The sequence below is a fragment of the Antechinus flavipes genome, chromosome 2, assembly GCF_016432865.1.
Source record: "Antechinus flavipes isolate AdamAnt ecotype Samford, QLD, Australia chromosome 2, AdamAnt_v2, whole genome shotgun sequence".
In the NCBI taxonomy this organism is placed as follows: domain Eukaryota; kingdom Metazoa; phylum Chordata; class Mammalia; order Dasyuromorphia; family Dasyuridae; genus Antechinus; species Antechinus flavipes.
The window spans coordinates 152797609-152811918 of NC_067399.1; the positions used below are offsets into that span (position 1 = coordinate 152797609).

Here is a 14310-nt window from a genome sequence, read left to right on the forward strand (position 1 = left end):
CTGACCATAACCTGACCATGAACTAGCACATGAGTGAGCAGGATGTTTTCTCATGGATTGTGCAATCCTTTCATTTGGCAACTTTGACTCATATCTTTTAATCCTTTTGTGTTGCTTTGTGTATTCATGCAGGGAGGTTTTCCTCTCTGTGTTCCATAGTCACCTACAGCTGTAGGGATCTATTTTTTTCCGAGATCTGGAAGAAAAATGCCTAGCCTCTGGCCCACTGCTAGACACAGTCTCCAGAGAACATGAGCCCTACAAACATGAGCGCCACCAAGTATGTGGAGCTTCCAAAATATTTGAGATCTCTCAAACCAACTGGATATAACAGTGAAATGATTTTTAATTCCTTTTTTAAAAAAAGTTTATAATTTCAGAGTTAAACAAATTTTAAATTTTTATTTTCTAGTTTACTTTGGGAATTACATCTACTCAGAATTGTCTGACATATAATTTGCAAAATCCAATCCAAATAAATTGCTTCCTTCTGTTAGAGACTGGTTTAGAATCCATTCAGACAAAAAAACAGAAAAAGCTGAAAAATAGCCAAGTTTATTTCCATCTGCCATGGAAAGGGAATAGTTTAGAAATCATTGGGTATGCATTTAAGGGGAAGTCATATTGTTTTGAACACATTGGTTTTGACCAATTTATCTCATGCTAATACCAGAAATTTTTAATTCCATCTATATTTGTGATTTCTTAGATATTTCTAAGAAAACCTTTCTATTGATGTAAATTGACAACTGTTTTGCAACTTACCTGTTAATGAGCTGTCTGAGAGCACTGAGAGTTTATGACTTCCCCAGGATTATAGAGTTAGAATGTGTCACTGGTAGAACTCAAAACACAGCAAGTCTTGTCTCTGGAGTTTGCTCCCTACTCACTTCACCAAAGTACTTCTCAGAGCAAGCTAAGTAAATAGTGAAAAAGCTAGGCTTAGGATCCAAGCCTTTTATTGCCAATATCTTAAATGGATCAGAATCCCAGAGCCTAGGCTAAGGACAATGTGTTTGCTTATCATGTGGCATTTAAGGACAGATAATTGCTCTCTGTAGATCTTATGTTTCTTTTCTACAAAATAAGTGAGTTAGATTAGATGATTTTTCCCTCTACCTTTCTCTGATTGTGGAAAATTGGCTTAAAATCACTAACAGCCTTTGCATTATGAGTCAGCAATCTCTTTCACAGCATGAACTTTTCACATGATATATATCCAGATGTTTTTCTTTTAATATTTATAATATACATATAAACATGTCTTTCTTTCTATGGATTAAGAAGGCCCTGCTGTTTTTCCTGATAATCTTCTTTGCCATTATGAGACTAAAAAGTCCTTCGGGGTGTATTTTGCCATTCTATCTTGAATCAGCAGCAGGTGTTTTTAAGTTATCAGGTCAGGAAAATTATTGGGGCAAAACTTCCCTGAAATAGGTAACATGAGAAAAAGGAAATCAAAATTACTACATATATATATATATAAAATTTGTTTTATATTTTGTTTACATGTAAATTTAAAATATAAGAATATTACCCATAAACATGTTTGTGTGTATGCACAGAAGGTATAGCATGGTATGAGTTATTAGCTCTGGAATTACAAAGGGGACAGGTACTCAAAGGCTATGAGAACTGTGCTATTCCTAAAACAAGGTTTTTGGAGACTTCATTCCCACCCTAATTTCTATTTCTTTTGGAGAATGTATTCTTCATTCAACAAATATTTATTACATGTGTGGTATGTACAAGGAAGATTAAGCAGAAAGAGGTCAGATGCAATATATCTAATAGCCCCTGGTTCTCAGCATGGACTGACTGATGGCAAGAAAAAAAGCAGTGGCCTCCTAATGTAGAAGCTATCTCTCATATTTTGGGATGTTGATGGAAGCAGTCTGTGGGATCTTTGTATATATTTTCAAAGTCAGAATAATGAAAAGGCACATGGAGAGTCTGACTCTAGGAGCTGGAAACACTGGTATACCTCAAGAAGAGTGCATCAGGCCTGGAATTCAGAGCCAAATGTAAAAAATAGTGCTATTCAGAACACAGATAGGAACCATTGTTAAAAAAAAAATCCATGTAATTTGAGATGTATGTTTTGTTTAGTCCCAAGAAATGAAGAGTTTTGATTAATCGGTCGTATTAACTCCCTATTAATCTTAAACATAATCATATGTGCAAAAACAATTTAATCTCATGTATTGAAAAAATAGCAAAGTACTTGTGGAAAAAAGTGAATAACCTATGCTAATACCTCAATGAAGCAGAAGCCTTGAAAAAGCAGAGAAGTATCTACACCATAAATTTAGGCATGAATTATACCCTTGACAATAGCATTTATATATTGCCCCCTTTCAAGTAGCTTGTGCTGTCAAACATCAATTCCTCTTGATACAGCAAAGCTACCATATGACCTACATGGTAGAAATATCTCCCTAGTGCCCACACTGCCAACAGGAGGCAAACCAAGTTTACAAAAATATAGCTCTTCAATATGCACTTGGTATCTTTTGCCAACTACATAATTGTTAATGGAGTTAAAAAGGACTGACAATCATTAATCTTTTATTCAGTTGGTGACAGGTCTTACACTATTCTTTGTGCATTATAATTGTGTGTGAAGAAAAGGAGAAAGAATACAGAAAGCACATGTGAACCTTGCAAAGTTCTACATATTTTTAAAGTAATAGTCCCAAATTTTAACTACTTGCAGTATTAACCTTTCTTATTTATGTATCCAAATTCATTCATTCATCCATCCTTCCATTTATTTATCCAATGCGCTAAACACACTTTGAAAATTATGTATTCAGAAAGGATTGCTTGAAACTATTGTGAGCATTGTTGCTGTTAATGAACATAAGCATCTTTAGATCATGAATAGATAATTATGGAATCTATACAGCATCAGAGAAGCAATTTGACTTTCTATTTGGGGACATAGAAAACAGACTTCTGGTTTATGAATCCTAAATCTTTTTTTTTTAATTATAGCTTTTTTATTGACAGAACATATGCATGAGTAATTTTTACAACATTACTTACTTCTGTTCCAACTTTTCTCTTCCCTCCCTCCACTCCCTCTCCTAGATGAAAGGCAGTCTTATACATGTTACATATATTGAAGTATATCTTAAATATATATGTGTGCAGATCTGAACAGTTCTCTTGTCATAAGAAAAATTGAATTCAGAAAGTAAAAATAAGGGAATAAAAACAAAAATTCAAGTAGTTCACAATCATTTCCCAGTGTTCCTTCTCTAGGTGTAGCTGATTCTGTCCATTATTGATCGATTAGAACTGAATTGGATCTTCTCTTTGTCAAAGATATCCACTTCCATCAGAATACATTCTCATAGAGTATTATTGTTGAACTGTATGATGATCTCCTGGTAATGCTCATTTCACTTAGCATCAGTTCATGTAAGTCTCTCCAAGCCTCTCTGTATTCATTCTGCTGGTCATTTCTTAAAGAACAATAATATTCCATAACATTCATATACCACAATTTACCCAACCATTCTCCAATTGATAGGCATACATTCAATTTCCAGTTTCTAGCCACTACAAAAAGGCTACCACAACCATTTTGGCACATACAGGTCCCTTTCCCTTCTTTAATATCTCTTTGGAATATAAGCCAGTAGTAACACTTCTGGATTAAAGGGTATTCACAGTTTGACAACTTTTTGAGCATAGTTCCAAATTGCCTTCCAGAATGGTTGGATCTGTTCAAAACTCCACCAACAATGCATCAGTGTCCCAGTTTTTCTGCATCCCCTCCAACATTCATCACTATCTTTTTCTGTCATTTTAGCCAATCTAACAGGTATGTAGTGATATCACAGAGTTGTCTTAATTTACATTTCTCTGATCAATAGGATTTGGATCACCTTTTCATATGAGTAAAAATAGTTTCAATTTCATCATCTGAAAATTATTCATATTCTTTGACCATTTATCAATTGGAGAATGGCTTGATTTCTTATAAATTAGAGTCAATTCTCTATATATTTTGGAAATGAGGCCTTTATCAGAACCTTTGACTGTAAAAAAAATGTTTTCCCAGTTTATTGCTTCCCTTCTAATCTTGTCTGCATTAGTTTTGTTTGTACAAAAACTTTTCAACTTGATATAATCAAAATTTTCTATTTTGTAGTCAATAATGATCTCTAATTCCTCTTTGGTCAGAAATTTCTTCCTCTTCCACAGGTCTGAGAGGTAAACTATCCTATGTTCTTCTAATTTATTTATAATTTCATTCTTTATGCTTAGGTCACGAACCCATTTTGAGCTTATCTTGGTGTATGGTGTTAAGTGTGGGTCAATTACTAGTTTCTGCCATACTAATTTCCAATTTTCCCAGCAATTTTTGTCAAACAGTGAGTTCTTATCCCAAAAGCTGGGGTCTTTAGGTTTGTCAAACACTAGATTGCTTTAGTTATTGACTGTTTTGTCCTGTGAATATAACCTATTCCACTGATCAACTAGTCTTTTTCTTAGCCAATACCAAATGGTTTTGGTGACCACTGCTTTATAATATACTTTTAGATCAAATACAGCTAGGCTGCCTTCATTTGATTTTTTTTTTATTAATTCCCTTGAAATTCTTGACCTTTTGTTTTAGTATATGAAATTTTTTGTTATTTTTTTCTAGGCATTGAAATAATTTCTTGGGAATCTGATTGGCATAGCACTAAATAAATAGATTAGTTTAAGTAGTATTATCATCTTTATTATATTAGCTCTGCCTGAGCGAGAGCACTTAATATTTTTCCAATTGTTTAAATCTGACTTTATGTGGAAAGTGTTTTGTAGTTTTGCTCATATAATTCCTGACTTTACTTTGGTAGACAGATTCCCAAATATTTTATGCTATCCACAGTTAAGTTGAATGGAATTTCTCTTTGTATTTCTTGTGGTTGGATTTTGTTGGTGATGTATAAAAATGCTGAGGATTTCTGTGGATTTATTTTGTATCCTGAAACTTTGCTAAAGTTGTGGATTATTTCTAATAGCTTTTTAGTAGAATCTCTAGGGTTCCCTAGTATACCATCATATCATCTGCAAGGAGTGATACTTTGGCTTCCTCATTACTTTAATTCCTTTAATCTTTTTCTCAACTCTTATTGCCAAAGCTAGCATTTCTAATACAATATTGAAAAATAATGGTGATAGTGGGCAACTCTGTTTCACTCCTGATCTTATTGGGAATGGTTGCAGTTTATCTTACATATAATGCTTACTGATGGTTTTAAATAGATGTTCCTGACTATTTTAAGGAAAAGTACATTTGTTCCTATACTCTCAAGGGTTTTTATTAGGAATGGATGTTGGGTTTTATCAAATGCTTTTTTCTGCATCTATTGAGATGATCATATCGTTTTTATTAATTTGGTTATTGATATAGTCAACTATGCAAATAGTTTTCCTAAAATTTCTGGTATGAATCCTACTTGGTCAGGGTGTATTATCCTGGGGATGATTTTCTGTAATCTTTTTGTTCATATTTTATTTAAGATTTTTGCATCAATATTCTTTAAGGAGATTTGTCTATAATTGTCTTTCTTTGTTTTCAGACTACCTGGTTTAGGTACCATGACTGTGTCATAAAAGGAATTTGATAGGACTCCTTCAATCCATATTTTTTCACATAGTTTATATAGCATTGGAGTTAATTGTTCTTTAAATGTTTGGTAGAATTTACATGTAAATTCATCTGGTCCTGTGGATTTTTTTTTAAGGAGTTGATTAATAGCTTGTTCTATTTCTTTTTCTAAAATGGGACTGTTTAAACAATTTACTTCTTCCTCTGTTAATCTAGGCAGCCTATATTTTTGAAGGTAGTCATCCATTTCATTTAGGTTCTCAAATTTTTTGGCATAAAATTGGGCAAAGTAACCCCTAATTATTACTCTATTTTCCTCTTCATTAGTAGTGAGTTCTCCCTTCTCATTTTTAAGACTAAAAACTTGATTTTCCTCTTCCTTTTTTAAATCATATTTACTAATGGTTTATCTACTTTGTTGTGTTTTTCATAAAACCAACTCTTAGTTTTATTTATTAATTTAATAGTGTTTTTATTTTCAACTTTATTAATCTCTCCTTTTATTTTTAGAATTTCAAGTTTAGTGTTTGCCTGGGGGTTTTTAATTTGTATCTTTTCTAGCTTTTTTAGTTGCAAGCCTTCTCTTTCTCTATTTTATGCAAAAAGGACTCTAGAAGATATAAAATTTCCTCTCATTATCTATTTGGTTGCATTCCACACATTTTGGTATGGTGTTTCATTACTGTCATTTTCTTGGATGAAATTGTTAATTATGTATATGATTTGCTGTTTCACCCAATCATTCTTTAGGATGAGATTATTAAGTTTCCAATTATTTTGGGTCTATTTTCCCCTGGCTTTTATTGAATGTAATTTTCATTGCATCATGATCTGAAAAGGATGCATTTACTATTTCTGCCTTTCTGCATTTGAATTTGAGGGTGTTATGTGCTACTATATGGTCAATTTTTGTATAGGTTCCTGTTTACCTCTTTGACTTTTTTCTTATTTATTTTGTGGTTTGATTTATCTAATTCTGAGAGTAGACGCTTGAGATCTCCCATTATTATAGTTTTGCTGTCTATTTCTTGCGGTTCTCTTCATTTCTCTTTTAAGAATTTAGATGCTACACCACTTCGTCCATATATGTTTAATAGTGATATTGCTTCATCATCTATGCTACTCTTCAGCAAGATATAGTGCCCTTCCTTATCTCTTTCAATTAGATCAATTTTTGCTTTTGCTTGATCTGAGATCAGGATGGCCACCCCTGTTTTTTTTTTTTTTTTTACTTCACCTGAAGCATAGTAGATTCTGCTCCAGCCTTTTACCTTTACTCTGTATGTATTGCCCTGCTTCAAGTGTGTTTCCTGTAAACAACATATTGTAGGATTCTGGCTTTTAATCCAGTCTGCTATCCACTTCCACTTTAAGGGGGAGTTTACCCCATTCACATTTATGGTTAAAATAACTAATTCTGTATTTCTTGCCATCTTGTTAACCCCTACTTATGTTTTTCTCCTTTCCTTTACCCTGAACCCATTCCCAGTATTAAAATTGTGAACACCACTTGCCTCTCATAACCCTCCGTTTTAAAGATCCTTTCCCCCACTTTAGAGTTCTTCCCCTTTTCTTGCCCTTTTTCCTCACAATTTCTGCATTCCCTTCTGCTTAGCTTACTTTATCCCTTTTCACTTTTCCCCTCCCACTTTTCAATGAGGTGGGAGAAGTTTCTCTTTAGATCAAATATGCCTAATATTTTTCTCTTTAAGCCAATTTTGATGAGAGTGAGATACACACTGCATTCATCCCTCTCCCTTCTTTCCCTCAGATATAATAGGTTTCCTTTCCTCTTCCTGAGATGTAGTACCCCCACTTTACACTTTTTCTGGTACAATTTCCTTTCCACCTCTAGTTTCTTTTTTATATTATAACTGTAAAACCAAATTATACATGTGTTCTTTATGTATATTCTTAACAGAAATGTAGTTCCCAAGATTTCTTTTTACCTTTTTATGTTTCTCTTGAGTCCTATATTTGGAGATCGAACTTTTTGTTTAGTTCCTTTTTTGTTTATCAGAAATAGATGAAATTCATCAATTTCATTGAATTTCCATCTTCTTCCCTGGAAAAAAAAAATGCTCATTTTGGCTGGATAAGTTATTCTTTGCTGTATGCCAAGTTCCTTAACCTTTCAGAATATCAGATTGAAGGCCCTTCAATCCTTTAATGTGGACGCTGCTAGATCCCAAGTAATCCTTATTGTGGCTCCTCTACATTTGATTTGCCTTTTTCTAGTTGCTTGTAGTATTTTTTCCTTGGTCTGATAATTCTGGAATTTAGTCACAATATTTCTTGGAGTTTTGATTTTGGGGTCTCTTTCAGTAAGTGATTGATGAATTCTTTCAATGTCTATTTTACCTTCTGTTTCTATAACATCTGGACGTTTCTCTTTAATGATTTCCTAGAAAATAGTGTCTAGACTCTTTCTTTCACCATAATTTTCAGGAAGTCCAATAATTTTCAGATGATTTCTCCTAGATATACTTTCCAAGTCTGTTGTTTTCCCAAGGAGATATTTAACATTTTTTCCCATTGTTTCCTTTTTTTTGGTTTTGCTTGACTGATACTTGGTGTCTCCTCAAGTTATTCATTTCCATTTGTTCAATTCTAATTTTTAATGAATTATTTTCATTTACTTTTTTATTTCTTTTTGTAATTGTCCAATTGAGTTTTTAAGTGAATCATTTTGTTCTGTGGAATTTTTTTCCATTTTGCAAATTTTATTTTTTAGAGAGCTATTTTCTTTTTTCCAATGGACTAATTCTGTTTTCCTTGGTATTGTTTACTTTTTCCAATTCACTAATTCTGTTTTTCAGGGATTTGATTTCTTTATCCACTCTATCATTAAATGAGTGGGATGACTTATTCAGACTCTCTTGCCAAGATTCCCTTTCCTTTCCCCATTTTTCTTCTAGCTCTCTTGTAAGAGCCTTTTAAATTTCTTCTTTAAAACTTCTTTGAGAGTTTTGTGTTGTGGGGACCAGATCATATACCCCTTTGGGGATTCATCTGGAAACACTCTGTTTTTAGTCTCCTCAGGGTTTGAAGTCTGTCTCTGTATAGAAGCTATCCATAGAGTACGCTTTAATTTTTTGCTTATTTTGACAAAAAAGAATCAAAGAAAACAAACAAACAAAAACAGCAAATGTGATCCACTTTTTGGACAGTGTGGTGTTACCAAGCTTCCTCTACAAACTACAGGAGATAGCAGTGAAGCAGCAGTGGATCATGAATGACTGTGCTGCCTGCACAGTGGCCACTCTCTGGGATTCTTAGTGTCTGAGTCACTCTGGGTGTTGGGTGGGTGTGATTAGGTGCCAAGAGACTCCGGTGTTTCAGGATTGAAGTCTTTACCCCTTGTGTTCGCAACTTCTCTGCTGATCTACTGGCTTGCTGCCATGGCAAAGAAATTCACACTGGGTAAAGTTCTCCTTGCAAGTTTTTCTATGGCTGTGACTACACCTTGTCCCCTCCAGGCTGCTCATTGTGAGCTGCCTTCTGTGCTCTTGCTGCCTTCTTGCAATCTGCACCTGGTCTAACCATCCCCGCCTGCAAGCAAAAACAGACCTTTTCTGACGAATTTCGAGGATATCTCCTGTTGGTAATGTATTCATGGCTTTTTTCAGTCAAGCACTAATTACAAGGCAGTATCATGAAAAAAAGTATTCTGAGGGCACGAAAGAGCTTAGATAGATGTGTGTGTCTTCTCTGCCATCTTGACCAGAATTTTGACTATTACTAATTCTGAATCTTTTTTTTAAAAATTATTTTAGCTTTTTATTTACAAGATATATGCATGGGTAATTTTTCAGCATTGACAATTGCAAAACCTTTTGTTCCAACTTTTCCCCTACCTTCCCCCCACCCCACTTCCTCAGATGGGGGGTTGACCAATACATGTTAAATATGTTAAAGTATAAATTAAATACAATATATGTATACATGTCCATACAGTTATTTTACTGTACAAAAAGAATGAGTCTTTGAAATAAAGTAAAACTAACCTGAGAAGGAAATCAAAAATGCAGGTGGACAAAGATAGGAAATTGTATGTAGTGGTTCACAGTCATCTTCCAGAGTTCTTTTGCTGTATGTAGCTGGTTCAATGCATTACTGCTCTATTGGAAATGATTTGGTTCATCTCATTGTTGAAGAGGGCCATATCCATCAGAATTGATCATCATAGAGTATTGTTGTTGAAGTATATAATGATCTCCTGGTCCTGCTCATTTCACTCAGCATCAATTCATGTAAGTCTCTCCAGGCCTTTTTGAAATCATTCTACTGGTCATTTCTTACAGAACAATAATATTCCATAATATTCCTATACCACAATTTATTCAACCATTCTCCAATTGATGGGCATCCCCTCAGTTTCCAGTTTCTGGCCACTACAAAGAGGGCTGCCATAAACATTCTTGCATATACAGATCCCTTTCCCCTCTTTAAAATCTCTTTGGGATATAAGCCCTGTAGTAACACTGCTGGATCAAAGGGTAAGCCCAGTTTGATAACTTTTTGAGCATAGTTCCAAATTGCTTTCCAGAATGGCTGGATGTATTCACAGTTCCACCAACAATGTATCAGTGTCCCAGTTTTCTCACATCCCCTCCAACATTCCACATTATCTTTCCTTGTCATATTAGCCAATCTGACAGGTGTGTAGTGGTATCTCAGAGTTGTCTTAATTTACATTTCTCTGATTAATAATGACTTGGAGCATCTTTTCATATGGCTAGAAATAGTTTCAATTTCTTCATCTGAGAATTGTCTGTTCATATCTTTTGACCATTTATCAATTGAAAAATGGCTTCATTTCTTATGAATTAGAGTTAATTCTCTCTATATTTTGGAAATGAGTCCTTTATCAGAACCTTTGATTGTAAAAATGTTTTCCCACTTTATTGCTTCCCTTCTAATCTTGTCTGCATTAGTTTTATTTGTACAAAAACTTTTCAATTTGATATAATCAAAGTTTTCTATTTTTTGATCAGTAATGATCTCTAGTTCTTCTTTGGTCATAAATTCCTTCCTCTTCCACAGGTCTGAAAGGTAAACTATCCTATGTTCTTCTAATTTATTTATAATCTCATTCTTTATGCTTAGGTCATGAACCCATTTTGAGCTTATCTTGGTGTATGGTATTAAGTGTGAGTCAATTACTAGTTTCTGCCATATCAATTTCCAATTTTCCCAGAAAGTTTTGTCAAACAGTGAGTTCTTATCCCAAAAGCTGGGGTCTTTGGGTTTGTCAAACACTAACTTATTAAAGCTATTGACTGTTTTGCCCTTTGAACTTAACCTATTCCATTGATCAACTAGTCTATTTCTTAGCCAATACCAAATGGTTTTGGTAACTGCTGCTTTGTAATATAATTCTAGAACTGGTACAGCTAGGCCACCTTCATTTGACTTTTTTTTTCATTAATTTCCTTGAAATTCTTGACCTTTTGTTTTTCCATATGAACTTTGTTGTCATTTTTTCTAGATCATTAAAATAGTTTGTTGGGTGTCTAATTGGTACAGCACTAAATAAATGGATTAGTTTAGGTAGTATTGTCATCTTTATTATATTTGCTCACCCTATCCAAGAGCATTTGATATTTTTCCAATTGGTTAGATCTGACTTTATTTGTGTGGAAAGTGTTTTATAGTTTTGCTCATATAATTCCTGATTTTCCCTTTGCAGATAGATTCCTAAATCTAATCCTGAATCTTAATGGGATCACAATAGCTAATGCTCAACTTAAACAGTTAGGAGGAATTGGGTGAAATTGTTGACACAATGGACAGAATGCTGGGTCAGAACAATTTCCTGAGTTCAAATCTGGCCTCAGACACTAGCTGTGTGAATCTCATCAAGTCACTTAATTCTGTTTGCCTCAGTTTTCTTACCTGTAAAATAAGCTGGAAAAAGATATGGCAAACAACCTTAGTGTATTTGCCCAAAAAACTTCAAATAGGGTCATTATATTTAAGATGCAACTGAACAACAATTGAAGAAATTGGGCTAAAATTTCAGATTAGCCTCCCTCCCTTCAATTTCTTTTATTAATTGCCTTTAAAATAGTTTGCAAAGATAAAGCGTCAGATAGGATATTGCAGCATCATATTTTTAGATTCAAAAGACACATTAGAGTTCATTTACTCTAATTTCCTCATTTTATAAACCAGAAAACTAATTCCCTCAAATGGTCACAGACTTGGTCAAGATCATATAGAGAGGTAGCAAAACTGAGTTTTGAATACAGCTCCTTTGTCTTCAAATCCAACATTTCACTTTACCAAGATATTTCCAAACACCCGGGTCCTTTGTCCCAAATCTACCATGATTCCCCAGATAGGCAGGGAAGTGAAATAATGGCAGATTTGGATCTGGGAGAGTTAGGTATAATTTGTGAATAATCATTTAACTTTTCAGAGTTTCTGAGTTTTTTTTTTAATCTATAGGATGTTACAATAATCATGATATTAGCTCCTTGCTTTATATGATTTTATGAATCAAGTGTGATATAAAGATTAATCATTAGTCCTGTTTTCACATGTCCATTTCTTCATATGCTAAAGAGAGTATAAGCATTGTTGATGGGGCCATGGCATTCCAGCAAGTGTCAATCACATTTTCATAAGCCCATCATTCAGTCTTTTTGGTAAGTTTACAGGCTTGTTTACTGAATTAGCTTTGTTTTCAAAACTTACATCAGCTTCAAAGCACTCTCTTTCATTGTAGCCACTCCAGAAAAGCATGTGTCCAACTACCACTTTAGTAAGCTGGTCTTCATTTACCAGCCTTGTTTCATTCAAGGATGCTATTTGGAAATAAACTTGTTGACTTCTCTCCAACAAGAGCTGTTTGTCTTTCAAGCAGATAGGATTTTGTGTTGTCTATAAATGAACATACATTTCACATATCAGTAGTGAGCAGAATCAACTTTGCAGAAGTTTTTGTAAGTTTTTTTGTGTTTCTATTGTAGGATGGAATCCATGTTTGCTATCATAATCAGTCTAGGACTGGATAAACAGAAAAATTTGGAGAAAACTTTTCTAGCCTCCAACATACACACAGGGATGAGCAATGCAATCATTAAAAGCTGCTCAGACATCCAGGAGGCTGCCAAATCCCAATTCTTTTTCCAATAAGAAGATAATTCTATGACTTGGGCTGCCTGTGTGCAGAGTTGTAACTGCAGCTCTCAGTATATTTACACCTCTTGCTTCATTGATGGGTAGAAATGGTAAATTTGTATAATTATATCTTTTAATTTGGGCATAAATTGGATTTAAGTGAGACAGAATTGCATAAATAAATCAACCTTACCAATAGAAACAATATTAAAAGGGAAGTAGAAAGCTGGGAAAAAATCTTTAGAACTTTGTCAAATTTAGAAAAAATACAAGTCATTCCCCAATTGATAAATGCTCAAAGGATATGGACAGACAGGTGATGAAATTAAAGCCATTAACAGTTATATGGAAAAAAATGCTCTAAATCTCTATTGATTATGCAAATTAAAACAACTCTGAAGCACCACTTCACATTTCTTGGATTGACTAAGATGACAGGAAAACATAATGATTAATGTTGGAGGGATATGGTACAACTGGGACACTAATGCATTGATGGTGGAGTTGTGAAATGATCCAACCATTCTGGAGAGCAATTTGGAATTATGCCCATAGGCATAGAGCTATAAAACTGTGCATACTATGTTACCCATCAGTGTCACTACTGGGTTTATATGCCAAGGAAATCATAAAGGAAGGGAAAAGACCCACATATACAAAAAAGTTTATAGTAGCTCTTTTTGTGATATCAAAGAATTGGAAAAGAAGTGGATGCCCATCCATTGGGAAATGGCTGAACAAGCTGTGATGCATAAAGGTAATGGAATATTCTTGTTTTAAAAAAAAAGATGAACCAGCTGATTATAGAAAGTCCTGGAAAGATTTACATGAATTGATGCTGCATGAAACAAGCAGAACAAGGAATACATTGTACACAATTACAACAAGAAAAGCAATTATCACTCATGAAAGGCTTGGTTCTTCTCAGAATTTTAGTGATCCAAAGCAGTCCTAATAAATTTCAGACAGAAAATGCAATTTGCATGCAGAAAAAGATCTCAGGAGACTGAATTTACATAAATTGGTACATGCTATATTCACTTTTTTCCTGTTTTTTTTATTTTTCCCATGTTTTTCTTTTTTGCTCTGATTTTATCTCCCCATTTGATTAATAAAGCAATGTGCATTAAAAATAAATAAACTTACTACAAAGAAAAAGAAATGCCTTACTCTCTCTGCCAGAGTCTTTAGTGTCAAACGGCAGGATGGAATCATGATGACTGGTAATGACTAGCGAGGTAGTGGATGATGTTTATATCTTCCATATCTACCCAAGTTCTAAGTACTACACAGTACTTGCTTCATCTGCCTTCATGGCCATTGAAACAAATTGCTCCAATCTGTCCATTACACCAGCGGAAGTCTTCACAAGTTTGAGGTAGGCTTTCCCCCAAATCTACAGTGAGTACTTCCATTTGAATTTTCTTAGAAAGATTCTGAAGATGATCTGACAAGATAAGATGTCAGACACTAAGGTCCCCTCTCGAAGTAAACTGCCAAGCACTGAAAAAAAGATTCATATGCTGCTGACAACTGGGCTAAGTTCCACGGGAATTTAGCAAAGAATCAGG

General features: G+C 34.2%; 1 pseudogene; it reads right to left on the reverse strand.

The window, feature by feature from the left end:
* LOC127546505 (la-related protein 1B-like) overlaps nucleotides 1–13954 on the reverse strand; it is a 43980-nt pseudogene extending 30026 nt beyond the window's left edge.
* Nucleotides 13955–14310: the final 356 nt, after the last annotated feature.